Genomic DNA, 22,869 nt, shown 5'->3' on the forward strand with positions numbered 1-22,869 from the left:
ATATATATATATATATATATATATTTTTTTTTTTTTTTTACTTAGATAAAATGTTTATTAAATACTGCTGAGTATTGTGACAGTCTGGGACCCTAAATACAAGCAAACAAGACAGTCTCTGCTCAATGAGCTTACGTTCTTTTTTTTTTTTTTTAAACCCTCCCCTTCCATCTAGGAATAAATGCCATGTATATCCAAGGCCGAAGAGGGGTAAGGGGTAGGTAATAGGGGTCAAGTGACATGCCCAGGGTCACCCAGCTAGGAAGTATCTCATGTCAGATTTGAACCCAAGATCTCTCATTTTTAGATCTGGCTTTCAATCCACCAAGCCACCTAGCTGCCCAGTGAGCTTACATTCTAATAGGGAGAAGACAACACATAGGAGCAGGGGAATGGGAAAAGGCTGGGGTTGGGGAATAGGCTCCCAGATTTTGTAAATTGTGGTGGGAAACCTATCAGAATCCATGGTGTCTTCTGAGGGCAGAATCAAAAAATTGAGGTGAAGGGCATTAGGAGCGGAGATGAAAATGACAGCAAGAGTATAGGCAGCGAGGCTTAGAAATGATGGTTCATGATTGAATTCTTCATGAAAAATGGATAGCCTAGGTAAATTTTACTGGGACATTTAGAAGGAGGTGGAGGAGTCTAATTCAATGTGTTGTAAACTTTAAAGAATTGCAGCATTGAATTTAAAAGGACTGAAAACGTTGAGAGATAGACTTGAGGAGAGTCCAGGTAGGGTATTGGGAATGTTTAAGTCAATATGCTTATGCCCCTGATAGGAAATTGTCTCCTATCCCTAAATGCCAACATCAGAGAATACTCTAGGAGAGGCTCTCTCCACAAGACTAAAGATCTAGAAGGGTCCCTGCTATTTCCCTACAAAGCCACATGCTCCGCTGTTCCGAGGCCAATTGGCCGGCCAAGAAATTTTTTTCTGAGGTGTGATATATGAAGTCCCAAGCAGCCCATCTAATGTCTCCACTCCCTGGCTGGTGTCAGGCAAAACCAGAAAGAATGTCAGAGTTAAGAGCTTGTCCTGGTCAATAGAGAAAGCAGGTCTGCTTTTCTTTCAGTCGTTCCCCAATGCTGAAACCATATGGCTTCCAAAGAGAAATGCAGGATTGAAGCTCTTCCAGCCATTTCAATAAAACACCATTTCCTCCTAACAGCACATGCACCCACACAAATACAGCAAGGATCTCCTTCTATGCCTCAACCTAATACGTGGCTACCACTGCCACAAGGGGAAAAGTATATTGTCTCCCTTTCTATTTTCTATTTCGCAGTAAGAAGTAGGAACTGAAAAGCTGCTCTGTCTGGGTTCTATTCAGGGCTGTCTTGATTACTGTGTGACCCCGGGAAAACCCACTTACCCTCTCTGTGGTTGGATTTACACAACATCAAAATCCTCCACTGTTTCCAAATATAGGTTTTGTCTACACAATGCCAAACAGTGGGATGTTTGCAACATGTCGATTTTTTTTGGCATCCTGTGGACACAACCTCTCTCACATGTCCCTTATGAAATGAACTATAAATGTGGCTATTATGAAGTGAATGAAATGGGATTTTCCTACCTTCTAGCCATTCACCGTTCCTATAATTAGTGGGCTTGGTCATTCCTCTGGGAATTAGAATGTATTTGCTCTTTCATCACATCAACTATTTCCTGCCAATATTTAGCAAAGCCAGCCTTCCCAAAGGGGCCTTGGTGAGGGCAGAGTTAGAAACGCCATATATAATGACCATAATTGGTGTGTGGGTTTGGGGATGTAAGGAAAGATGGGCTGGGAGCAGAGAAGACTGGCTCTTCGGCTCATGTCGTATCGGGAGTCGGTGTGTCAGTTCCCTTTGGGGTCATATTTCACCCCAGTCTTTGCATTCACTGACCAAGTAGATGATTCTCCCAATTTTGGTTTAACTGGTCGTTAAAGAGAAGATTGGCTGCCTGAGTTTTCCAAACGACACAGCATCGCATATCAGATCAAGCATTATCCATTTTCTGAATAAGGAACGTTAAAGCAATATAACTTTCTCAAGGTCAGACATCTATTGAGCAGCAGAGCTACAACTCAAACCCAGGTCATAGTAGCACAGACACATGGATTTAGAATTGGAAGGGAACTTAAAGGTCATCCAATCCAAATCCTTCATTTTACATACTCCTAAATCCAAATTGCCTCTAGGATGAAATATGAACTCCTCAGCTTGGCATTTAAAGCTTTTCACAGTCTGGCTCCTGCCTACCTTTGTAGACTGATTTTACATTACTGCCTGTCACGTATTCTCTGTCCAAGCCAAGCTGGCCTGCATGTTGTTTCCCAAGCTCAGCGTTTTGCTCTCTATCTCTTTCCTCAGAACGAGCTGTCTGTCCATCGTGCCTAGAATCAACTCCACTTTCTCTACTTCTGCTTTCCAGAATCCTCAGAAGGGCAGGAAGCTGACTGAATCGATTGCCCGGTCCTATTTAAATCCAGTCCAAATCTAATAAACAATCAGAAGTATCTTCTGTGTGCCAGACAGTGTGCTAAACTCTGGGGATACAATTAATAAGAGTCAGTCTCTCCCCTCGGGGAGCTTACAATCTAATCGTTGTTGTTCTTATTATTGTTGAGGTGTGTTGACTCCTCTCGATCCCATTTGGGGCTTTCTTGGTGAAGATACTGGAGTGGTTTGCCATTTCCTTCTCCACTCATTTTACAGATGAGGGAATTGAGGCAAGCAGGGTTAAGTAGCTGGTCCGGGATCACAAAGTGTTTGAGGCCAGATTTGAACTCAGGAAGATGTTTTACTGACTTCAGGTTCAGTGCTCTATCCGATGTACCACCTAGCTGCCCAATCTAATAGGAGGCAGGAAAAAGGGGAGGGCACATCAGGGGTACCTGGCACGGGGGCATCTTGTTCCATTGAGCTGAAACCAGGCAGAGCAGCTGGTGCAAAGAGGAGTAAGCGGAGATCAATTTCTGCTCTCCCTGTAGAAAGGCATTGGGAAGGGTTTGGTACTTCACCTTCCAGTCCTCCAGCCAGAGGGAAGAGGAGGCAGAAGGAGGTAGTGTCCGTCAAGGCTTGAGTTAACAGCATTATAGGGGGTTTAGAAGTAATGAGCTCATTCTAGGAGGGGCATTTTGTTCTGTGGAATTGAAACCCTGAAACACTTTTGCCTTTTTCTATTTGTATTGATATCATTTATTGATGCCTTGGTATTAGATATTGCTAATTTTTTTTTTGGCAAAATGTAGCATGTAACAAATACCCCAAAATATTGATGGTAACAAAAATTTTTTTTCCAGTTTCATTTTCCAAAATTTTAAATGAGGCCACAAGAAGGGAAATCTTAAAGATGATTTTCTAATAGCCCTCTCACCTTAGCACTGGGCTCTTATCCTGAAGTTTGAGCCACCAATGGCAACTAGTTAGCAAAAAGTCAAACATGAAAGGTTTCATTTTTCTACATTTATAAAAAATAAACAATCATAGTTGTTGGTTAAACATTTTCAGTAGTATCTGACTCTTTGTGACCTCATTCAGGGTTTTCTTGGCAAAGATACCCCAATGGTTTGACATTTCCTTCTCCATTTCATTTTACAGATGAGGAAGTGAGGCAGAGTTAAGTGACTTGTCCAGGGTCACAAAGCTAGTAAATATCTGAGACCAAATTTGAACTTAGGTCTTCTTGACTCCAGGCCTGGGGCTCTACACACTGAGCTATGTAGCTGCCCATAGTATTGAATATGATCATAGTACTGAAGAATTAAATAATAAAGTAATAATACAACTATAGGTTTCATCTACTTTGGTATTTTAATAAAAATACTTGATTATACATAATAATTCCACTAAGACTGACTGTTCAATAGAGAAGGCTGACATATGGTTGATTAGAAACAGCAGTAGCTGTCACCATCATGGACACTTACACTGCTAGAGATAGCTTTAGTGGAGGCATTCAAACTCACAAATGTCATCTGTATAAGAACTTCATTGTTCATAATGATAGTCACTCACACATATGTTGCACATTATAGTTTAGAAATGCCTTCTTTGCAACAACTCTATGAGGTAAGCAGTCCAGATATTATTATTCCCATTTTCCAGATGAACAAATTTAGGTTCATAGAGTGACTTATAGTATATATAGTCACATAGTCTATAGTTTGTTGTCCAAGACAGGATATGAAGTCCAGTTTCCCAGGTTTATAATCTTGGAATTACCCAGTACTCCTCACTCTTCCTTAACACAGATCCAATTAACTGCCAAATTTTGCCTTTTCTACCTTCTCAACATCTCTCAAAATGCTGGAGTCCATGTCCTTTCATCTGTGTCACTGCAATAGCCTCCTAATTGGTTCCTCTGCCTCAAATCTCTCACCACTCTCATCTATCCAACATGCTGCAGCCAAAGAAGTTTTCCTTAACATAGATTTGATCATATTACTCTCTTTTTTTTCTTTAGAACATTTTTTCCATGGTTACATGATTTATGATCCCTTCCCCTTAACTTTCCCCTCCCGGAGCTGACAAGCAGTTCCACTGGGTTATACATGCATTATTGTTCAAAACCTATTTCCATGTTATTCATATTTGCAGTAGAGTGATCTTTTAACTTCAAAACCCTAATCATATCCTTATAGAACCACGTGGTTGATCATATGTTTTTCTTCTGCATTTCTGCTCCCACAGTTCTTTCTCTGGATGTAGATAGTGTTCTTTCTCATAAGTTCCTCTGGATTGTCCTGAGTCAATGCATTGCTGCTAGTACAGAAGTCCATTACATTTGATTGTACCATTGTTTTCAGTCTCTGTGTATAATTTTCTCCTGATTCTGCTCCTTTCACTCTGCATCAGTTCCTGGAGGCCTTTCTAGTTCACATGGAATTCCTCCAGTTCATCATCCCTTTCAGCACAATAGTATTCCATCACCATCAGATACCATAATTTGTTCAGCCATTCCCTAATCAAGGGATACCCCCTCATTTTCCAATTTTTTGCCACCACAAAGAACACAGCTATAAATATTTTTGTACATGTATTTTTCCTTATTAAACTCTTTAGGGTATAAACCCAACAGTGGTATGACTTGGTCAAAGGGGAAGCATTCTTTTAAAGCCCTTTGCATATAGTTCTAAATTGCCCTCCAGAATGGTTGGACCAATTCACAACTCCACCAGCAGAGTAGTAGTGTCCCAATTTTGCCACATCCCCGCCAACATTTATCACTTTCCTTTGCTGCCATATTGGCCAGCTTGCTAGGTGTAAGGTGGTACTTCAGAGTTGTTTTAATTTGCATTTCTCTAATCAGGAGGGATTAGAACACTTTGTCATGAGCTTATTGATAGTTTTGATTTCATCATGTGAAAACTGCCTATTCATGTCCCTTGACCATTTGTTGATTGGGAAATGGATGTAACTCCCTTTCTCAACCAACTCCAATGGCTTCCTTCTGCCTCTAGGATTAAATATGAACTCCTGGGTTTACCCTTTGAAGCCCTTCACAACGTGGACCCAATCTTTCTTTCCAAACTCATTGGAAATTACCCTGCCTCTTACCCTCTCCATTTCACCCAAATTGTCCTTCTCTCTGTTCTCATTTCATCTTCCATCTCAGTATCCTTGAAATGGCCCCACTTCCATATCTGCAAATGACTGGAAGATGGGAAAAGCCCAGCTTCAGAAACCCTCTTCTTTCTTTTCAGATACAACTCAAGCAACATCTTTTAAATGAAGTTTTTACTGATCTCTCTGCCATCCCAAATTACTTTTTATATATTTGTAATTACTTACTTTGTATTTGTCTATGGTGTGTATGAGGTATTCAAGGAGGACCAGACCAGCTGGTGTGAGAGCTGACTGAGTTTTCATTGCTGCTTATCCACCTTTGTTGTCTCCTGTCACCCAGCTCTCACCTGTGGCTCCAAAAAACTAAAGCATCCAGAGTAAACTATCTTGAGAGGCAAGCTAAAAAACGGTGAGGGGAACCAAAGATCTCAAACCCATTGGTGAGTTAGGGGGATATCTACCCCAAACATGTAAGGAATGGGCAGATGACAATAATTTGTTCCAATGGCCATGAAAGTGGCTGAAGCAGATGCTATGGTGCACTTAGAACTTAGTCAATTATGGAAGATGCCAAGATCATTCATTGCATCCTGGACCATCAGCAGTTGTCCTGACTTTTTTTTTTGTCTTTGCCACTGGACTTGAATGGCTCCGGAAGAGAGTGAGGCTGAGAACTTTGTGAAATTCTCCCTCACTTAAATCCAATTCATGTGCAAGTCAAGACATCACTCTGTTATGTCATTGGTCTTCAAAATGGAAGGACAAATAACATTTAATTAATATACTTGTTCTCCCCACCATTAGAATGTAAGTTCTTTGTGAATAGGAGTCATTGCCTTCTTTCAGCTTGTATTTCCAGTACCTAGCTCAGTATCTGATATGATGCTTGGCACATAGAAGGGGCTCAGTGAATATTTGTTGATTGATTAATTGCTTCTAACTGTGAATCCAAGATACTTTCTACTCGACCATACTGCCTCACTAGCAATCTATCTTAACTTCACCTCAGGATTTTTTACAAATAAAAGAGAGGACACATATATAGTTAGGAAAAGAGGATGCTGTAGTAGAAAGAGGGCAGAATGAGGAGCCAATAGGGCTGAGTTCAAATTCTGGCTCTGTCCTTTTACAAGTTGTGTGATGTTGGACAAATCACTTCAGTTCTCTGGGGCCTCAGTTGCTCATTTGTAAAATGAAGAGGTAAGAGATTGGCTAGATAGACAATCTTTAAGTTTTCTTGCAAATCTGAACCCATGATTCTACAAAACCCATATAACATTATACCAACTAACATCCTTCCACGATAATATCCCTGCTACTTTCTACCTCAAGAGTTCTTCATCTATTTTGTTTCATGGAACTCTTTGTCATTTGGTCTCAAGAGTAATGTTTATAAATATATCAAATAAAACAGGTAGGATTACAAAAGTAATCGATTCTATTAAAGTTATCAAAACATATATTTTCTAAGTTCAGAACCCCTGGTTAAAAACTCCTGTATCTAGATATCACCTAATAGACTCTTTACACATGCATCTTGCTAAAAGCTACCCCAGTTTCTTGGCATAATTTGGGTCAGCACCCACTTAAAACCATAGCACATAAGTCTCTATTGACATTCCTTTTCTTAGATCACTCAGAGGACATGTTAATTCAAAGCAAAAGGCACTTAATTATGTAGCATAAAAAATGAATTACAAGAAAAATCTCCAATACATAGAGGGATACACTCTCCCACAGGCTACCACACCACCAGTGAGAGAGGGACATACATGAAGAAGACATATGTGCTCAGAGAACATGCCTATAAATGCTACATGTATAAGGAATATACATGACCAGGGTGCCATAAATGTGAAAGGACTCACACACAAAGAACTTGCATTCTTAGAGTGATCGATACTGCCAAGACCAGCATCTCTGCTGCAATTTTCTACCACCAATACTACTTTTCCACAGAGCTGCTGTTGTTATCTGGTTCATCTGGTAATGTCATTGAACTTGGTATTCCTGTACTAGGTTTCTGGTCTGCACTGCTGGGCTGTTCACTCCACTGTTTAGCCAGGTGAAAGTTCTTCATGGATGAGCTGCATTCCCTCTCCTGACCTCTGATGCTGAAATGCCACTGTTACGTTATTGTTTTTCCTAGTCCCACAGGGGACAGCCTTTCTTTTTTGGTTATCACATAGCCCCAGAATTATCTTGCTCTCTTGTGATTTAAACCAGCTCATCAGCCATCCAAAGAACCCCAGCTTGGGTCAAAACTTTGAACTCTTTATACGATGAGATGATGTTTGAGTCCCTTATTTTGTTAGAGTGAGAAAATTCCTTTCAATTCTTTTCTTCTACCATGATGCATGCAAATCACAATCCTGGGTACTACAATTAGCAGGTCTAGAGGGGAGAACCAGCAATTTGTTATCCCTCATTCCTAGTCTAATATCATGTCACTCATTCATTTATCCTAATTGTAATATTGTTCACATAGAAATAAATACATCCCCCAAAGACTGTTTTCACTCATATTCTGCTTTCTCAAAACTACTTTTCTATGTCAGTGAAATTACTCAGTTTCCTAAAAAGGAGATTCTGAGCACAATCATGTTAATGTTTCTTTCTAAACTCAATGTCTAAGCAACTAACCCAGTAAAATGTACACTGCGGGTATCCCATTCATTCCAAGAATATCTACTGAACACTGACTGCTGCCCAACACCATTAGAAGTACTAAAGAGGATACAAAGAAGTAAAAATAGCATCTTTGGTCTCAAGAAACTTATAACGATGTCGTTTCAATGAGCATTAGTTGAGGATGATTAGGATGCTAATCAGGAATTCTCCCTACTTCCCACATTCACTAGTTACCATTGACTATAATAATAATAAAAACACTACTTGAATGAATTCATTGCTCTCTGTTGCAGGAGACTAGCCAACATCCCAATAAACCTTTGGCCTCCCTACCTCCAGCCGTCTCAAATGGAGCATAATCTATTACCTGACTACCAAATACAAATTTCCACTTTATCTAGGGACTCTTCCTCCCTCCCCATTCCCCAAGAACTTTAGCCTATGGTCCTTCACACTCCCTATAGAACAGGAATTATGTTTTCCTTACCACAGTCCCAATGTAGTCATACCCCAAGAGCTCTCCCTGATCTTTGCTTCTTACAGTATCCATTTCCCATGGAAAGTTCATTCCCACTTACTTATGTGGGGCCCTTTTCTGGATGAGGCTTCTCACCCCAAGGTTGCCATGTCATTCAGTTATGATATTTTTCCCAGGTTCCATTCCATTCTTCTCCATCTGGCAGGAATTGAGTTTCCAGTAAGAGGAAGTTTCTTTTTGATTCAGTAAATTGATGTAAGAAGATTTAACAGCCTCAGGAGCAAAACTATTTTGATTAGAATATTTCTGCTCAGATTCCTTTTCCAGCTGTCTGACCCTCAATTCAGGATCTCCTTATTTAATTCTCTTCGTTTGCTAAACCAAAAAGAAGCATGGCCCCTCTCAGAGACATAAGGTTTCTTCTTACAAATGTGCTGTTTTACTACCATGTTAAGACCTACAGTGTGGGAGAAAGGCCTTCTCTTCTCTTCTCCTTTGTAGGCCTTACTTACTTAAAACCTTACGTTAAAATAAAAATGTACTATTTCAGTCATTCATTTTTTTTTAATTGGTTGTCATCAAAATGTTTTCATTCTTTTCAAAAATGAACATATTAGAATCATAAAATCTGAGGTTGGTAGAAGGGTGCTACCAGATCATTCAGTTCAATCTTTTTATTTTACAGATGACAAAATCAAAGACCAGAAAGGATAAGTGACCTGTCACATGGCTAGTGGGTGAGAGTCAAGACTAGAAGCAAAGTACTCTGGCCTGGGGCCAGCCCTCAGTGCCTTTCAGTTCAGCACTAGCAAAAATGGTAAAAGAGGGAAAAGTTAAATGTTGGTGGGGCTACCAGAAAAGAGACATCCAGACATAGCTAGGGTAGCCATGGCTACCATCATTACTTGACCCATAAGTTTGGGAAATAATTGGGCATTTTTCAAGAAAAGTTACAAAGCTATTCTTACTCTCTTACCCAGGAGTTCTTCTATTGGTATTATACTGCAAGAAAATTGTTGATAATGTGAAGGAAAAAATACTACTTGTACAAAAATATTCATTGCTACATAAACAATGAAAAAAACTGTAAAAGACATACAACTTGCCAAATATTGAAGTTAGAGCACATACCACTCTTTTCTTTCAATAAATGATAAACTATTAATAGGGGTAATCTCATTTACTATCAGTCTTATTTTTTTTTAAATCCTTACCTTCTGTCTTAGAATCGATACTAAATATCTGTTCTAAGGCAGAAGAGTGGTAAAAGCTAGGTAATTTGGGATAATTGACTTGCCCAGGGTCACACAGCTAGGAAGTATCTGAAGCTAGACCCAGGACCTCTTGTCCTCAGGCCTGGCTCTCTATCTTCGAAGCAACCTAGCTGCGCCCTCAATCATTCTTTTAACCTGGCTTGCTTAAAATTTTCATATATTATAATCCCATTGTGGGGGATTTAACTATGAGTCTGTAGGTGATTATATGATGGTCCAAAACAAAACTTATCCATCATAGATCTAGAGCTATTTAGGGCCTCTGATATACCTAGCTCAGATCTCTCAATTTGTAGATGAAGAAACTAAAACCACTAGAATGTAAGTGATTTTCCCAAAGACAGGCGGTAAGCATCAAAGGCAAATTTCAATAATCTTGTTTGTATGACTACAGAGTCAGTGCTCCTGTCACCACACCATGCTGTCTCTATTAATCAATTAATTAATAATAAATAAAATAAAACATAAAGGAATGGGTGATTCTGGCTGGGTGGTCAAAGCTTTTTTCTTTCTCCTGAAGTTCTTGGTCCATGTAGGAATAATACTCAATTAGTTGATCTAAAATAACACTTATTTCATTATATTATTTATACTCTTCCATTTCTGTGGTCCTGTCATGCTTGCCAGCTCCTTCCCCTTGGGCCAAAACAAAGAACTGAGCACCTTCACACAAATCTAAGTGAGAGGATCCTGACACTCAAAGAGAAATAGCCTTGATCTCAAATAACTTCACCTCCTTTTTCCTCATTTGTAAAAGCCTTACTGGGAAGGCGATGATAAAGCAGAAGTAACTACCATGACTTTTTGAGGATAATCTACCCCATCCACTAGAGTACTACATACAGAGGATATAAGACCCAGTAAGCTATGGCCAAACCAAGCTACCTATCCTATGAATCTCGCTGAGCTTCTTGGTCTCTTGGTACAGATTCTTTGCCACCAGTCTCCTCTCTTCTCATCTATCCTACCCACAAGAATGACCTTTCTCAGCCAAATAATTCATCTATCCCATTTCCTTTCTCAGAACTCACAGTGCTTCAGGACTGTCTTTTTATGGTCAAAATTATTAAACATGAAATACAAAAGCCTTTGCTTCCCTCATCCTTATCCTCCAACTACCTTTATCCTTTGAATCTTTTTTGGGGGGGGGGAGCAGGAGGGGGAAGTGAGTTGTTCTGAAACTGTGATTTCATTGGTATAAGGAAAATCAGTTGAAGAAACACATCCCTCCTAATGCATATTAACAATTACTGGGCAATTTGCAGCCTTAAGTTGTAGTGTTAGGCATTGGAAGGTTAACCAATGAGTCAGAGGTGGAATTTGAACCTATTCTACCAAATGTGCCTCAGTTTTGTCTCCACCCATTGTAATATTAGCCATTAACACCATGAAAAATTGCATACTGTCCCTTCATATAACTCCCTTCTTTTACATCTAAGTCACCACCCATAGCTCCTGGAATGGCCTTCTCATTCTCTTCTGCCAGACCACATCCTTCCCCTCTTTCTAACCCCAAGTGAAGACTTCTACTCCACGGGGCCATTTTCAGACCAGTTCTAAAAGATCCATTCTAGAGCACCACCACCACCTCCCCTTCTTCCCCTTTATCCCATACAGCTCCCACACACATTTTAAAAATCTGATTTGGAACAGAACCCATGACTGTCAGCAGATACTCTTCTGGGACTTTAAGAACATCAATCCATTTCATGGCTGGAGGCAGAGTGCTTTCTCTGGGAAACATTTTTCACATAAAGCAGAAAGTGTTTTGTCCTCACCAGGGCAGATAAATTACAGGTTGAGGCAGGGGGTGGGGATTAGCTCTCATTCTTCTAACCTTCCTTATCTGCTTCCTCCTTCCTACTGTATTTCATAAGACCACAACAGCAGCTGACAATGACTATGGCCACCGACAGTTGTAGCAAGGTAGGAGACATGGACCTGCCATAGAAATCTGGTACTTTTGATTCCTTAGGAAGATGAGCTAGAGCAACTGCCTATCTGATCCCTCTGGCCTAAAACAAAGGTGTTCAGAATTCCAAACCTAAAACTCGGAAAGACACTTTGGAATAATAACTTCACAGAATCACTGAAAACAGAACTTGGGATTTAGAAGGGAAATCATAAACCAGTTAGCTCACCCCATACACCAAAAAAAAAAAAAAAGACTGTTATAATATCCCCAACAACTGATCATCCAGCCTTTCCTTGAAGACATCCATTGAGAGGGAACCTTGCCACCTCTTGAAGAAGATCAATCCACTTTGGGACAGCTCTAATTGCTCATTGAGGATATTCAGGGAAGACTAATCTCTGGTGTGAAGGCTCACTGAGCCTTTTTCAGAGCTGCTCATATACCTTTGGTGTCTATCTTTTTCCCAGCTCTCACCTATGGCTCCACGAAGCTGTAGCACGTACAGCATCCACATCCTAGTAAAACCATCTCTGTAGAAGGGATAACCAGGTTGAGGGGAACTGAGAGGCCTTAAATCTCTTGAAGAGTTACCTCATGCATGGGAATTTTTTCCCCTGGTGGAATGGGTGAATGAGAACAATTTGTTTTAATGGCCATCAAGGTAACTGAAACAGACAACATAGAGCACTTAGAACTTGGATGGACATGGAAGATGCCAAAGTTATCCATTGTATCCCAGGCCATTGCCAATCATTTTGGCAAATCTGCTGGATTTGGATGACTCTGGAAGAGAGAGTGAGGCCGATGACTTTGTGCAACTGTCTCATTTAAATTCAACTGATGCACTAGTCAAGACATCACCCTATGATGATATTGGTCCTCTTCGAGGTCATTGGTCCTCTTTGAAATGAAAGATGAATAATCTCTGAGAAGTTTTTCTCCTTTTGACATCAAGCCTAGATTTTTCTCTTTTCAACTTTTTTTCCATTGCTCCTGGCTCAGGCCTCTGAGAACAAACAGAATCTTCTTCCACATGAGAGCCCTTTAGACACTCTAAGGTGACTCTCTTGTCTCCACTGAGTTTCATTTTCTCCATATTAACATGCTCAGTTCTTTCATCTATCAGTCCTTATCTAGGAACCGGCATGGAGTAAGAGTTCAATAAATGCTTAGTAAATTAATGATTAATTGGATTTGGGGTCCTTCACCATAGCAGCCCTCCTTTGGACACTTTCCTGCTTATCAATTTCCCTTTTAAAGTGTGGTGTTTAGAACTGAACTCAATACTCCAGCTGGGGTCTGATGAGAGCAATGTACCCTGGGACTCTTACTAGCCCATTCCAGAAAGCTGAATTCCTTTTAATCTAGTACAGAATCATAGAATTCATTTTTTTTTTTTGGTGGTCACATCACTTTTGTTGACTCCTATTGAGTTTGCAGTACACTAAAGCCCTCTGACCTTTATCAGAACAAGCACTGTCAGTAAGTACTGTCAAAGAAAATAATATACACAATGACTATAATAATGTAAATATAAAATAAAAACCCACGATAAACAAAAGTGAGTGTTGCAAAATTATAAGGAACAAGCATGATCCCATGGCATCTAGGAGCAATTCATACAGAGGGAGACACTCTTTTTAGCAGTTCTAGAGTTCACTAGTTTGAGAAGGTTTGAGGTACATTTGAAGGAATAAGAAACACACATGAATATATACCTACCAGACAAACACAGAAATAAAGTCAGTCATTCAAGAGACAAAGAAGCTTTGGGAAGTGGATAGGCTTATAATTCAGGGTTTAGCTATAGAAAGGAGTAGAGTCTGGAAACTCGGTTGTGCAAACTGTCTTGCAGAGACACTACATATAAGGGAAATTGTATGAAGCCCCTCCAATGAAAGAAAAGACTTCTAGACCCTGCAGTACCAAGAGCTGTGAATTGCTTTCACCACATTTATATTGCTTGTGTGTCTCATTTTCACTTTAGTTTGAATGTACTCTTCTCCTGGACTTTTTGGTGATTTAAGGAAGGATGTACTCCAGAATTATGAGGGGGAAGTCTTATAGATATTGCTTTCATTGTGTCATCTTAGTAAAGGTCTTTGTTAAGAGCTGATTGTGTCTACTGGCTGATTTTTTTTATAGTAAATACTCTGGTGGAGACTTCTGAGCTTGAGAATTAGGAGTGTAGGCCAACAGAGTACCACAGAACCTGGTACCCTGGAGACCAACCTGAAAATCTGTAAGTTGTATCTTGGAGAAGAAGTCCTAAATATGTTACACAATGTTCCATGCATGTACATTGCAAATTAGGAAATAAAGAACAAATTCTGGTCCCTTATGATTATCAAATCCCAAGTTATCTTGGACATAAAGGCATGAGATTCTTACACCATTACTATAAAAGAGATTCCATGCCCAAAACAAAGTCAATTCCTGGTAGTTACCAGATTAGAAAGACATATTAACTGCCTTAAATGTTATATTAATGAATGCATATCAGCTATTAAAATGCCACTGAGGGGATAGTTGGGGGGGCTCAGTGGATTGAGAGCCAGTCCTAGAGATGGGAGGTCCTGGGTTCAAATCTGACCTCAGATACTTCCTAGCTATGTGACCCTGGGCAAGTCACTTGACCCCCATTGCCTAGCCCTTATCGCTCTTCTGTCTTGGAACCAATATACAGTATTGATTCTAAGACAGAAGGTGAGGGTTTAAAAAAATAAAATGAAATAAAATGCCACTGAGATGTTACTATTTTTTCTCAGCATTCAATGAAAAAAAATCATATTTATCACTTTATGGAGGCATTAATTTGGGGGCTGAAAACAATTATCATGCCAGCTATCATGAAATGAAAGAGCTGGTCTTCAATACAGTAGAACTGCCAAGATAACGAAAAGAGTGGTGGCCGTGGAGTCAAGAGATTTGTGTTTGAGTTATGGCTCAGCCACTAACTATTCCCATGACCGTAGATTTCCCTTAACCTCGCTGATCTTTAGCTTCTTCATTTGTGTTGGGAACAATGCTTTTACTACTTCCTTGTTGGGAGTGTTTTAAGGAAAATATATTGTGAAGTATAAAGTGACCTGAATGTAAATGTAAGCTCTTAGTGTTATTAGAATAATAGTGATGGTGGTGATGATGCGGCATTATCCAGGAGAGCCGATGAGTTCTGCAGGGCAATCGTAGCTTGTGCAGATCCTGACTTGAGGTTCAGGAAGAGGAGGAGGCAAATTCTATCACAGTCCTTTGGCTTTACCTAGGCTGGCTAGCAAGTCAGCTCAAAGGGAGGCATCAAAAATATCCTTAATTAGTATTAATTAATTAGCATTAATTAATTAATTAACTTAATATTTCATGTTGTCCACTGAGGGCTGTGCCCCACACGGCAGAGAGTGATTCCACATTTGATCTCTACCACCAGGGAAGATACAGTGGAACAGAGGCTTTTGGGAGACATCATTGTTATCATCTCCATCATTGCTCCATCACAACTACTGACTTTTGTATGGCACCATGCAAAGTGCCTTATTCATATTATATCCAGCCTCACACCAACCCTTTGAGCCATAGATTTCAGGTATTATTATCCATTTTGATCATACAGATTTTATAGAGAAAGAGCATTAGATATAAAGGCATAAGGCCAGCTTTGGAATGCCAGCTCTGCTAAGCACTGGCTACATGATCTTGGCCAAGTCACCAACCTTCTGTTTTTTTAACTATAAAATGAGGTCTTTGGTGGGGTGAGGTGGTTTAATAGATAGAATCAGCCCTAGAAACAGGAGGTCTGGGGCTTAAATCTAGCCTCATATACTTCCTATCTACATGACCTGGTCAAGTCACTTGACTTCCATCACCTAGCCCTTTTCTGCCAAGTATTAGTTTCTAATATTCTAGTATCGATTCTAAGATGGAAGGTAAGGGTTGTTTAAAAATAAGGGCTTTGAGCTTAATGCTTCCTTCTGGTTCTAAAATCTGTGATCCTATCAGTCCCTGGAGTTAGAAAACCCCAAACAGTTTACAGGTCAGACAGTTTCTCCCTGCCAAGTGGAATAATCCAGCAGACTCACAGGGTTCCCAGTAGGCAGCCTCATGATACTCTCAAAAGTCAGCTTCCTGAAAGCCTTCAGATGCTTCCTGAAGGGCAGCCAGGTCTATGTAACTCTTATCCAACTATTGTCATAGCCCTAAAGTCTCTAGAGTCCGTCCCCATTCCTGCTCCACCATAAATGGCTTGTAGACTAATGAGCTGAGATAAGAGCTCATTTGGATGTGAGTTGGTGTTGTTGAATTTCTGCCTCCCTAGGCATTAGTGGACAATTAATAGGACCCAAAGGAAAGAACCTTCCCCATTAAAAAGGGCATAAATCCAAAGGTATCCAATAGGATAATGTGCTAAGTAAAGTCAGAGCTAGAGTTAGGAAGAAATTCAGGAGAGTCCAAATAACTAAAAACCTGTGAGCCTCTCTGAAATCCGTTAGATTGATTTGTGGCAGGTTTTATCCTCTGAACAGTGGGCAGACCCACTTATCTTGCCTAACACTCTCTTCCTGCCCCTTTCTGAAAACTTCCAGAACTTCCTTGCTTGTACTCTCTATTTGATTCAGCCAAGTCCTCCCATGACCATCTCCCTGCTGAGACACCAAAGATTGGGAGCCAACTGCACTAAGCTGAGAGAAAACCTACTCTTTCCTTTAAAATCCTTCAGTTGCCTCCTGGAACTCCCCAAGTGTGAAAGTGATCCAGAATGCAGGAATCCTTCAGAGCTAGGGCTCTAAGGGCAGCCTCTCCAAAAAGGATCACCACCACCAACATCAACTCTCTTCCACTTCTTCCTCCTTTTACAGACCCCTGATCAATAGTCATTTATTAAATGCCTAACATATGCCAGGTTAATTTGTTCCAACATCCATGAAGGTGGCTGAGGCAGCCACCGTGGAGTACTTAGACACTGGTCAGATACTGAAGAAGCCAAGATCATCCACTGCATCCTGGACCATCACCGGTCATGCAGATTTTTGTCTTGTCACAGGACTTTGACGACTCTGGAAGAGACAGTAAGGCTGATGACTTTGTGCAACTCTGCCTCATGTAAGTCCAATTCACGTTACAAATCAAGATATCAACCCCATGACATCACTGGTCCTCTTTGAAAACAAAGGAGAAACAATATATGCTAGGAACTGTGCTAAGCACTGGAAATACAAACATGAAAAAGACAATCACTGTCCTTGAGGAGCTTCTGTTTTAATGGAGGAAGACAACACACAAAAGAAAGTGAAAGAAATACACAAAGGTACCCTGTAAAGGGGCAATGTGGAGAAGCCAAAGAAATGCAGAATGAGTGCTGCCAGAGAAGTCATAAAGGAGTCTAAAATGAGTAGAGGCGATTGAAGAGCTGCCTGAGGAGAGGACAGTCCTGTTCCCTTCCTTAAATGGAGAAATTGAGGGGAGAGAATATAATGAGTGAGGTATGAGTAACAAGACCAATTGGATCTTGCAATATGTTGAAATTTCCCAATATTGAGTCTACTGAGGACAGGTAGAGAAGACAGCAAAGTCCAAAATGAGTGAAGCCAGGTAGCAAGTGAAGAGATATGTGAAGCTGGTGTCACAGATGATAGAGTACCAAGACTGGAGTCAGGAAAACCTGAGTTCAAATCTGGCCTGGGACGCTTACTACCTATATGACTCCAGGCAAGTCACTTAATTGCTGTTTGCCTCAGTTTCCCCAACTATAAAATAGGGAAAATAATAACATCTGACTCAAAGGCAAAGACTCACGTGAGATGATATTTGTAAGATAACACAATGCCTGACACTTAGTAGGCACTATGTAAAGACTTCTTCCCTTCTCTCCTTCCTACTGTCATGTCCATAAACCTTCAAATTCCCTCTCATTATCTAATTTGATCTTTGCTGTAGTCTAGTCCTTGAAGGTTTTGGTTTAGACCCCGAGTTTCTCTTCATGTGGGTTAAGATATGTCTGCAACATTATACCTTACTTGTCTTTCTGATTCTTTTATGAAACACCTTCTAAGTCCCATAATCAGGAACATGCCAAAGAAAGGATTCCTGCAATATTTTAAAGCTTAGGAAGTCAGCATAGAGTGAGGGAGAACATACTGTCTAGGAGAGCTGACGACTTGAAGGCATGTGTTAGAACATCATTTACCTCCCACTTCTCTGCCCAAGGAAACAGTCTACATCCATACCCCTTTGGTTTCTGAAATGCAGAGTGATTCTTAACACCTGTGAATCCACAGAGCAGCTCCCCACTTTTCTTCCTCAATAGAATTGATTATATTTGTATCCTCTAACTTTTTTCTTGAGAGGTGAGCATCCTATCCTTTTAAGACAACACCTACTGTAGAATTTTTGGCCTTGGAGTCCTACTTATTTTCCTTCCTCTGATTATGATCTCCCAACAGTTAGGGTATGGTCAGAATATGCCAGGCTTTCCCTCTCCTAATCTGTCAGAAATTCTTTAAATGGTTTGGCGTTTTCTTCACAAGCATCTCCTTCTTTTTCTTCAGAAGCTAGGCCTTTGTGGTTTAGAATAAATTTTAAGCAAGTAATTCCAGTATGCATTTCTTCTGCTTTTTGAAGAATAAAATTATTGCCACATCAAGTCAGGAATTTATTAGTCACTCTGTATTGTGGAAAATGAACTCCAACAAATGTCCAGGTACTTGACATCCTCTACAAATTCCATATCATGCTTACATGCCAGCCTTGTAAATTGCTTCCAGAACCCAAGTAGTTCTTCCTTCTGGATTTGTGGTCTGCAATCCACTCCCATCACAATATGACTTTTTTCTATTCTTACACAAATTGGTCCTCAATCAAATGTTTCCTACCATTCTTTCACATTATGGTTTAAGGATCTCCTCATGGGAACATGTGTTCATAATACACTAGACTAATACACCACGCCTTTCATCCAATATGTTCATTTTGAATAAGGAACACCTTTGCTGGCATATTTCAGGCATGAGTCACATGCCACCAAGTTTCAATTATATCTATGACATTGAATTTATTTTATTTTATTTCAAGAGACATCTATGAAGCAACTTGAATGTACAGGGCACTGTGTTAATTGATTGTACTATATCTGTAAGTCATTTTTTATTGCCAATATTATGCATTTGTAAATAGACTCTATAGGAAGGAAACAAGCATTTATTTATTGTTTACCAGGTGCAAGGCACTATCCTCGGTGCTTCACATATGTTATTTCTTTAGATCCTAGAAAAAACTCTAGGAAGTAGGTACTATTATTATTCTCATTTTATAGTTGAGGAAACGGAGGCATGTAATAGTTAAATGGCATGCCCATGGTCACATAGCTAGTAAATGGCTAAGACTGGTCTTGAACTCAGGTCTTCTAGACTTCAAGTTTAGTGCTTTAGCCACTCAGCCTACTGGTGACCTCTAACAGAGCCTAAGGATTTCCTCAAGGGCCTTGGTATTATTTTTCTTTCTCTTTGGGAATTACCAGGTCTTTCCAATAACAACATTTTTCCTTTGATAAATCTGTTGTTATTCTCCATGATACCTAACTTAGCAGACACATGAAGGCAATTATTGGGATTTTTTGCCCTGTTCCCCACCATTTTCAATCTGAACAACTTTTGATTCACGAATCTTCAGGCAAATACATTTTTTCACTAGCCCTCATTACGGGCACTCCATCCCTGACCTACAGTTTGTTATTTCTGCATCTTCGCCTGTGCTCCCTAAAGCCAAATCCCCAAACTTGAGATACCTAACTGGCTTAGTACTTTTGATCCAGTTCAGCACTCTCCCTCTCTTCTCTCCTAACTCTCATGATCAAATTTTATAACAGCACCTCACCTTCCCCATGAATCTCAGCATCTGGATCACTTCAATCTCCTTGGACATCTATAATGTTGCCAATTATAAACAAGTTCAAGAAAGGGCTAGATTCAGAATTGGATCTTAAAGTCAAATGCTTACCAGGTCCAGTATTAGGCATCTTTGGTTGCTCCAGTCCCTTTACAAATGAAGGAACTGAGTCCCTTGACAGATATAAAAGTGACTTTCTCAAGGTTTCATGGGACTATAAAATTCACAGTCTCTGGATTCCCAGGTTGTTGTTAAGCCATGCCACCTCACTGCCTAATGTAGCGCACACCCTATAATCCCATGGGTAATTTTTTAAAGCCTGAGTCTGGTTTTTTTTTTATAAACATGAGAAACTGACAGTTCCACCAGAGTTTACCTCAGTAAGCAACAAATGGGAGAGAGGGAGCTTAGAAAAAAAAGAATATCAAGGACATTCTCAGAGGAAAATTGTTGGAATTGTTATTTCTACCTGAGAAACATGCAAAATATATAGGCATAATGATTTTGTCCCAGCAGAAAATGAATACAAGACCCTAAAAGGTCTATCTCGAAAATCCTACCTTGCCAGAAAATCTTATTTTGAGGAATCAAAACCTTGACTTCCCAAGTGGTGGGTCACAGGGAAAGTCAGGTTTAATATGACTCTTGGACCCGTGTGCACTGTCCAAAAGGGGCTGCAAATCGGCAGCCTTCATCAATTCAAATGAATTACACAAACAGTTATCAAGTGCTTATTCTGTACAAAGCACTGCATTATGTCAAAAGACATGAATGAAACCATCCCTGCCCTGCAGGGGCTGACATTCTACCCAACAACTTGTCTGCACCATGAATCTAGTTTTGTATGTGGTGGATCATTTAGGCTCTTGGCTTTGTCTCCTTATTTCCAACTGTCCTTGTCTGACTGCTCTCTTGGCTTCTTATTTCCATCTCTTTGGCTCATTTTGAGTCATTCATTCTGTCTGTTTCCTTAGATTTGGGGTTCTGACTTCCTCCCCATCCCACCTCTCTACTAATTCATCTAAACCTCGCCCTTGAAGTGTTTAGTATCAAGACTTCCAAGTAACACCAGCCTTGACCGGGGCTGCTAGCTAGTAAGCCCTCAGGGTCCCCTAAACTCTATCAGGGTTTCAACTTGGACTGTTCCAAAGGCATACAGATTCTGCAGCTTCAGACTGCTCTCATTTTAGTGAAGTGGTAATCCTTGTTTTAGTGATGTCTTATGGCAAAAAGTAGTATTCCATGAATGTAAAAAAAATACTAATAATTATCCACCAAGAAAAACCAGTCCAGATGTTCTATTTTGAAGCAATTCCTTAGGCCTCTAGGATTTAGCCAATGGAGAAATCAGTGCAAGTGTCAGCCATAAAGTTCTCAACTGGGAAAGAATGAGTTTCATTGTCTTATCTGGACATCGAATGCTCTCCCAGGTCCCATCATGGGACTTTGTACAGGATAAGTGCTGAATCAATCCATCAACAACATTTATTAAACACCTACTAAGTACCAGATATGGAGTTAGGTGCTGGAAATGAAAAAGAGGAAAAAGTCAGATAGATTAGAGGTTGCGAATCAAATATATATATACCAAAATATCGATATAGTTTCTCAACTGAACATAATTATTACAAAGGAGAGCTTCTTCTTGAGGAAGAAGGGGGTTGCAGATGAACTGGTAAGTAGTATTAGATATAGAAAAAATATTATTGCTAAAACCTTTTAAATGCAAAAAATTAAAAGTCTATCCTTAAAAAATGAAAATGAGTAAACGTAGATATAAAAAATAAAATGAATAAAATAAGCTGAATTCCAATAGAAATGGATCCCCATGGATGGTATATTAACTTAAAAAGCCACAAATTAACATGTCTATATTGTGTTGTATTTTGTTAAACATTTCCCAATTATGTTTTAATCTGGTTCAGATTTCCCCACATGGAAAGTTGGGCTGCTGGGAATTCGATACCTCTAGTCTAGAAGACCTTCGAGGTTCTGTGTAGTTTCAATATCCTGAGTCCATGATTCTGACAGTGGTCCATCCAGCCCAATAAATCTGCCTCTGGTGGAGGCTCCAAGCATGGGAAGGCTTGGTTATGCTCCATGATAGAAACTTCAGAAAATTTAGGACATTCTTTAAATATCTCTGACACTCCCTCAATGGCCCGGATCTGATAGTCATCCTTTTATCTAAACTTTTTAAAAAAATCTTTCTGTTTTTAACTTGTGCCACTTCTTGGGAATGGGGTTGGAATGTTGGAATGTTAAGTTCCATAGATCAATCTCCTATGGGGCTGTTCTGTCTTCATATTCATCCTAGAACATCTTATTTCTCTCAGGTTTCATGGAGTATTCCATTCTCCCACCCCCCACCCAATCTAGTGTTCTAGGATTCAATGAGCAAATCCATAATCACTTTATTCATATGTTAATTTTACAGGTTTTTCTCATTTTCCCTGTACTACTTAGGTCATAGGCAAGGTTATTTGTGAGAATTAAATGAGATCATGTATGCAAAAGCATTTCAAAAAGTGAACTCATACAAATATGAGTGTTGTTATTTTTTTTAACTCTTGGCTTCCATTTTAGGATTTGCTGTTTCTTGTTTCCAAGGCAGAAGAACAATAAGGGCTAGGCAATGGGGGGGGGTAAGTGACTTGCCCAGGGTCACACATCTAGGAAGTGTCTGAGGCCAGATTTGAACCTAGGATCTCCCATCTCTAGGCCTGACTCTCAATCCACTGAGTCATCCAGCTGCCCCTCAGTGTATTCTTCTAACAGCAAACCCAGGCTTAGTTGTTGTTTGTTCTTCATTTTGAAGAGGACCAAGGACGTGATGTCTTGACTTGCACATGAATTGGATTTAAGTGAGTTAGAGTTGCACAAAGTCATCAGCCTCACTTTCTCCTATAGTCAGTTCAAATTCAGTGGCAAGACAAAAGTCAGGACAATGGCCGTGGCCCAAAATGTAGCAGATGACTTTCAATATCTGACCAAGCTCCAGGTATTCCACAGAACTTGCTTTAGCCTCCTTCCTGGCCATTGGAACAAATTGTTCTCATCTGCCCATTCCACCAGGGGGAAGCCTTCACATTTTGGGGTAGATGCTCCCCCAATTCACCAGTGAGTTTCAAGCC

Source organism: Gracilinanus agilis, chromosome 1, assembly GCF_016433145.1.
Source record: "Gracilinanus agilis isolate LMUSP501 chromosome 1, AgileGrace, whole genome shotgun sequence".
Classification (NCBI taxonomy): Eukaryota; Metazoa; Chordata; class Mammalia; order Didelphimorphia; family Didelphidae; genus Gracilinanus; species Gracilinanus agilis.